Genomic DNA, 7850 nt, shown 5'->3' on the forward strand with positions numbered 1-7850 from the left:
TACTAGGCTTTATTCTAAGAGCATGAGAAGTGTCATCAAAAGATTTGCCTTGCAAATAGTGCAACATCCAACATGTAAACGCAAAATTAAGAAGCCTACACAGTTAAAAAAGCGCATTTGTTTGTAAAATGACTGTTTCACTTTAGTTGATTATATCAATACATTGAGGGTCTTTTGTTAGAGTGATCGTTTAAAAAAATAAAAAATTCATAATCGCCACCCTGCGCGCTCTGATCTGAATCCATTAGCGAACCAAGAGGCAAGTCAGGTGTCAATTGCTCCCTATCAGTAGCTGAGGATCTTGTTATAGATGGAGCAACATTGTAGTCTAAACCTTGGACAAGAGAGGCTTTTAAACAGCGAATTTCCTGAACTGATGTATTTAAGGGGGCTGTCAAATAGGATGATAAAAGAAAAAACTAGCATTTCCTAAGATCTCACAATTTGCTCACGTTTGGTGAGGAAGTCGAGACTGATGACAGTTTTCAGGGTGTCCCACTTTAAAATTCAGTTACTAGACTTACATGGCAGAGCTTGCATTGTGCAAGTTTCCTTCATTTTTAATTACCACCTAGGAGCGTGGGCAGCAAACAGATAGGCTGTGCATCTTATATTTCTCATTCTATATAAAGACTATGACAGCACAGTGAGGGAGGGGCAGACCCTCTGCAATAGTATGGTTCAGTGTGGGAGGGCAGAATTACACAATGAGGTAAGAGCATTGGTGGCAGAGCAGGCCAAAGCCACATCAAAGCTCGGCTTGTGTTGAGCTCCAGGGTCCAAGAGGACATCAAGAAGAGTCCAGCTCGAGCCTTCAGTGGCCTGCACACATCTACGCACATCCACACAAAATCAGTACGTGGAGAGTATTGACCTCCCTGCGGTAGCCAGACAAGTGACTTTGGCACTCCTGGGTGCTGTGGTTGGAGGACTTCAGACCAGTTGGGCCACCCGCCACAGGGTTGGGGCTCTTGGGGCTGCAGCACCCTGCCACTTGGGTGTCGCAGCATAGTACTGAAAGTTGATTGGTCCTCCAGTTACCTGCCAGGGCCTTGCACGGCCCCCTGAGGATTTGGACCCTGTCTGTGATGGATATATTGCTGTGGGGCCTAGGGCTGGAAATTACCCTAGCGTCCTTCAACACAAGGTGATAACAGCATAGAAAACATCACTCTCAGCGGTGATAGCTGAACTTTTTGTTGCCAGAGGAGGTGAGGGGGCTGAGACGGCTAGGGTTTGGGTGCTCCTTAGTGGAGGGCGCTGTGGGCTGCGAGCTGAATCCTCAGCCAAATCAGGACTGCTGTGGTGCTCTCCCTGTCAGACCCCGGTGGGCCGGGCAGTGTTGGTTCTTTCCCACCCCTGTTTTATGGTGTGCCGCCTGCAATCTGAGGGTGGGAGCCGCTCACTGCCTGCTAATGGTGTTGCAAGGATTCTGCTCCTACACAGAACTGCACAGAGACCCAGGACCTCAATGAATTGTGGTGTACCCAAAAACTCACCTTAGTGCCTAGAAAACCCCAACCAGCTAGCATCAGTGTCACATTAGCTCTCTGTCCTATAGCAAAGCAGCCAATGATTAGACAACCCAGAACATGCGACCTAGGATAAACTCAGGAATGGTGGAAAGTGAGAACACTCTTTCGTTATACTCTCATACCAGTCCACAACAGGAGTAAAAAAGAGTCACAGGTAAAGTTAAAATATTTATTTTAACAACATGCTCTCAGTTGCAGTATCTTTGCCAACATAAGCAGACATATGATCAGAAATAATATGGTCAGCATTGTTATAGTTCCATAAAACACAAAAGGAGAAAGCATATTACAATGCTGGTGAAAACAGGCAGTATAGCACCTAGTTATAACACCCTCCCTAGATAGGAACGACGTTTTATAAGGTAAATTAGGCTTGTTTGGGGGACCCCATTACCTCTCAGCTCAGCAAGAGTGAATCACATCAGGATCAGGAAAGGCTCTCTGCATCACTGGAAATCAGAAATCTTCCAAGTGTGTGAAATCATGACTGCAGTGTGATAATAAAGGTGCCAGGATGTAGGCTGGTCTGCAGCTGCCATTTGTTGTGTCTAAGACCGTTAGCCGATCAGTACGAACAACAGTTACTATGTTATGATAACCTTGACGGCTTCAGCACTCACTGTACAGACTAGGGTCACGATGTAAGTCTAGGGATGTCGAAAACAAGCTTTTCTCATGTAAAGCATTTCACGCAGCCTAACTTACAACAACAATTATATGTAGTGTTGTGTGCAAAAGCGGCAAAAAGGTAAAATGGTGTTTAAACGTCTAATAAGCTCATGCTAACATAACAGGGAACACAAACTAGGTTCAGGCCTCACTACAATGGAGGGCGCTAGCCCAGGGGAAGATACTGTGGAGCCCTGTTCATGGGTGTACACTCCAGCATAGCGATGGGCAGAGTCAACACCTTTTAAACAGACAAGGATCAATCAATATGCGGGGGGAGCTACAGCCGGCAGGTGTGGTTGTGGACTCCCAAAGGAGCGCAGGTTTTGCTGGCAATAACCCAGACACACTAGAGATGAAAATTGATACCACCTCCATTGATATCAACTTGTTATGGGCTGATCTTTGTAAAATTATCAATCAGACAACAGAAATTGAAACTACTGTGGATGTGTTGAAATCTGATTTGCCGGAGATCCGACCTAAGCTCCGCTCACTGACTGATACAATACAGCAGCTGGAGGATACAGAGAGTAGGTCCCACCACATTCATTTACACTTTAATGGATTTCCTGAACGCTCTGAGTGGGGGAAGCCTGAAGCATTCCTTGAGGCATCAATCAAAAACTCCCATACCCTTCCAACCTGTCCACCCGTTTATATCCAAAATTGCACTCGTGCTGCCTCAGCCTCCAGGTGCACCTCCCAGAGCAATAATCGCCAAAATTCTTAGTAATCAAGACAGAGACTGTATTTTACAGAGGGCTCCAAGCCTGGACCTAACCTATGACAACCAAGTAGTAAGAACCTTTCCAAAGTATATGCAGAGTGTCCAAAAAACCTGGAAATCCTATGCCGGGGTCAAACAAAAGCTCAGGGTCATGGGCCTTCAGTACTTGATGTTGTATCCAGCCAAGCTGTGTGATTCATGAAGGGTGCGCACATTTTTTACATGATCCTGAAGATGTTTGGGGCTCACAAGCCCTGATCGTGAACTGGTCCTGACAGGTTTAAGACTGCGTGGTGGAAGGCAATGACCATTCGGAAGGGGAAGGTTACTGGACCATATCCCATCACCCCAACACTTGGGGGCATAGTGGTGGCGGCGGATGATAGCACGCTGGACATCAAGTAACAGGAGGCAGCCTCGGTAACTGGCCAGGATACGGAGTGCACCATCTGTGACATTGCCTGAATAGCTCCACTGATGGGAACAATGGAACCGGGGGTCTGCGCTGCAGCCCTCAGAGAGACTGCAGTGGCTTCATTTGTAATCTGAGATGGAGAGTACAGTCCGATGGACATGAACCTTGGGTCCAGGTTTGCCGGAAAATACCCCGATACGCAATGGAACATCAGGGATGTCTGTTTTATGGGGGCCCGGAGGTTCGGGCCTACAGGTGGGAGCTGGTCTACCCTTGCACACTTCAGACTAGGTGGGTGCATTGGGGGATCAATTAGGTTTCCTCCAATACTACTGCTGGGAAGACGTTGCAATCGGAGAAGGCCCAGTAATCCTACTGGCAACATACGAAAGGCAGAGATGCTGCCAAATGAGTAAAATGATGCCAGAGGTGAAAATGGAGTTGGTGAAAGGAGCCGTAGTCAAGTACCTTTTTTAATGCAGGTTTACAGCCTAGAGCTGTACAAGTACACTTCAAGACCGATAAAAGAAGGGAAGAGCAATCACGGTGGCAACCAGAACTAAAACTACAAATGTTTAAAGGCCCAGATTTCATCTAGTCCTGTGAGGTTGAGGAAAGCCAACCATCTGAGCAGGGGTTGGTGCACCAGCTTCTCTCATGCTCCTAGAGGTGGAAGGGCAGCAGTACGGTGAGTGCTAAGGCAAAGCGCTTTGTCGTAGGTTGCCACCCTCACAGGATAAGAACGAATCCCCTTGTCCCGTGTAATCCTTCTGTCCTCACCCCTCCTTGTAAGACCATTGCTTCTTCATTAAATCCCAGAAACCCTAGTTCTCTCCAGGTTATATGAGGAGGCATCCTGCTGCCCTTTTAGAATTATGTCCCAGGCAGCATCCACTTTCATTACGAGTAGGTAATGACATTTCCAAGTAAAAAAGAGGCTATGTGTCAAAAGGTCCATTCCACTGCTCCCACTGCTTCGGCTGGGACAACAGCACGACATGGATTGGTTGTTCTCATCTGTTCCATGCTTGCCCAGCTCTTATCTGATATGCGGGCCTTACGAAATACAGATTTCATACATGTCCCACAAGTTAATTTACAGTCAAATCTCTTCCTCGTCCCTCAACAAGCTCACCCTCAACTCCTAATGGCTCTGCTCTCACTTCCAGCAAGAGGCACTTGACCCGGAAGGAATGGTAGCCAATGATGTGTCATTCCCTGTTATAGACACCTCCAAATAGAGCCACTGTGAATGCCTACTCACTCCAGTAAGCAGATTGTGAGGATTGAATGTGCTGGACACTGGAGCTCAAGTTTGCTCTTAGGGACAGGGGATTTGTGCTCCCTTGTGGTATTTCTACGATTTATATAGAGCTTCAGACCCCACTGAAGTGCATTATTGTTACCACTACACCGTGGTGGAGGTCGTGCATGATCCTACATGCAACTGTATCGCTGAGGTCACACAGGAATTGTAGGTAGAGTAGAAAGACAGCAGAGCTGTTGCTCAGTCACAGAGGTAAAGTGTAACGACAGCAGGGCTCTTGCTCGGGTTACAGAGTTCTTGCAGGTAGGGTGTAAAGGCCCACTTAGTAGGTGCTGTGGCCAGTATGGTAGATCTGCCTAGCGCCAAGAAGTCTTCTCAAATGGAAAGTTGTACTTTACGAAAACGTTTGTGTAATATTACCCCGTTCTAAAACATTACAGCAAGCAAAGTCTTATGGTGTTGTTGAAGTAGCTTTACATTCGTGCTGCTTTTTTGGAATGAAAGGTTAAGTTATTGCTAGCGCTCTGAGACCTTCGGGTGATTTATGCGCGATACAAATGCAAAAATTATCCGCGGTTTCCCGAGCTTCTGACGTACATGCTAAACACATTGAGATATTATAGATCTATTCGAGTCAAATAAATACACGTTTGCACATAAAATGTAAACAAAAACCTAAAATACAAAAGCCAAGAAGAATCTTTCAACACATACATACAGATTATCAGTAAAATATCAAACATTCCGAAGTTGCCAGCAAAAAAAGACTCCGTTTTATTTTAATTATTTCTACAGCCAGGAAAGGAAACCAAAGTCCCGACTATTTCACAGGCATCATGCACCAGGCAACTGAAGGGTCTGCAAGTGGGCTAATGTTAAACTGTGCGTGGCCCAACAGCAACATCTTCTGGCTGTTGTAAAAATATCATGCACAGTAAACTCTACCGCGTTTAAAAACATAGTTGTAAATAATGATGCACTGCACACTTTTAATGTTATTGTAGGTACCAAGCAAGGAGATAATAGTGTATTCCGGACTAAAATAGTCTTAAACTATGCTACCTCTGCCCAAATTCATGCAATGTTAAGCGGGTTAATTATAGATTTAAAAAATCCCAATAGAGAACAAGCATTGGCCGCGCGGCGGTGAAAGTGGCGCGGCCGTGAAAGTGAAAGTGATCGCGATCGCACGCTGTAAGGGAGCCCGCGAGCGATGCGCTTAATGAGCCATGAAGAGAGAGGAAAGCCAGATGGCGCCCGCGTGCGTAACCGCAAGCTTTAGGCCACAAGCAAAAGCATGTGGTGAGCTTTTTGAAGCCCCCTTACTAAAAGTCTCTCCAGAGCTGCGCATTCGCTGGCTCAGGCAAGACCTAAAAAGGCAGAGGAAACTCTATTGACTCTTCAGGTGAGCCTGCCTAACAACTCACTCATGGGACATAAACTAGTGAATGCACAGCGGTGGATGGGTCATAGATAGGATGCCCTAGACAGAGAAACTAAGAAAGATTATAGGCAGGAAATCCACAAAGATGATGACAGACCTGGTAAATTGGTTGCGTGGCTTTTGTGTAGAGTGCAGCATTCCTCCAACATTCTGTCCCTGACAGCTCGATGGTTGCCACCTAGGCAGCCATTAACAGCACAGGTTTGTAGTATCTGACAGCATTATACACAAAAAACACAAATGCCCCAGGAGATCAAGTAGCTGACTTCCCTAGGGCCATCCATATGCATACAGTTGATATGGAGAGCGCTGCGGAATTGGAACAGCCCCTCACTAAGGAGGAGTTCCTGTTGACTCTTGGGGATATGCCAGCGGGCAAAAGTCCTGGCTTGGGTGGCTTCCCTTTGCCCCTTTCAGGTCAACCTCATGGAAAAACGTCTGGAGATCTTTGAAGGGTCATTTCACCAACATAGAATCCCAGACTCCACGATGGAGCCCCTAGTCCAGATGATGGTAAAGCCAGACAGGGAGCCACAAGACCTTTGCTCCTATAGAATTTTCTCGATGATCAATACCGATGTAAAAATATTGGCCAAGATGTTCGGGAGTAGCCTCCTTGGTCTATCCGGACCTGTGTGGCTTTATCCTTGGTCATAATATGCAATGAACCTCTGCAGCCTTCAGCACAGGAATATATGCATACAGTGTTGGTGGGCATGGAATTTGGACTGAAATTAAACTGGATCAAACTACTTTATACTGACCTGGTGGCTAGAGTCAAATCTGGGAGTTATGTCTCAGAATTTTGGGCCATAGAGAGGGACACGAGACAGGACTGCCCTCCTTCACCGTTGTTATTCGCTCTGGCTGTAGAACCCCAGGCCATAAGACTCCGGGAGTACATGAGGGAGTGGGATGGAATGTATGACATTACAACACAAACATTTACAATGCATGCCTTTACAACACAGTTTTTACATCGCAACATCCATTACAACGCATGATTTTACATCGCATGCCATCACAACGCATTTTTAGAAACTACATTTACAACGCATTCCATTACAACGCATACTATTACAACGCATATTACTTTTTAGGGTAATTGTTGGATAGTGTAGTGATAAAAATTACTATTCCCAACTCAGTGAGTGCAACAGTAGAGTAAGGGTTGGATAGTGTAGGGGTAAAAAGTACTATTCCCCATTACTTACCTTATAATGCGTTGTAATGGCATGCGTTGTAATGACAGGCATTGTAATGACATGCGTTGTAGTGACATATGATGTAATGGCTGAGTTGTAATGGCATGCGATGTAAAGGATGTTGCGTTGTAATGACTGCCTTGTAAAGGTGGTGCGTTGTAATGACTGCGTTGTAAAGGTAGTTTCCTCTGGGATGTAAAGGTGGAGAACACAATACACGTAGCCTAACAGCCCTAAGGCAAGTTGTACTATACCCATGTATGGGCATATTTGCATGAGGTGATGTGTTCCTATGATAGCTAAGTTAACCATTGGATACTACACAAGTGCACAGGTAAGTCATACCAAGTACATGGGCTGGACACCCATGATTAGACATTCCCCAGCTACATGATGGCTTCACTGTATCCCTTAATACCAAACATCTCTTTTTAATAAACCCACACTGATTCATGTGTTGGATTTATCAAGAAGTGCACTGAGAGGGCACCTTAGAGGTGCCTCCTGAGAACCTACCGACTGCTGGTGTGTACACTGGCTGGTCCCTGCCAGCCAGCCACCCTAGACAAGCTTCTGACCCCCTGA

The sequence above is a fragment of the Lissotriton helveticus genome, chromosome 9 (assembly GCF_964261635.1).
Source record: "Lissotriton helveticus chromosome 9, aLisHel1.1, whole genome shotgun sequence".
Classification (NCBI taxonomy): domain Eukaryota; kingdom Metazoa; phylum Chordata; class Amphibia; order Caudata; family Salamandridae; genus Lissotriton; species Lissotriton helveticus.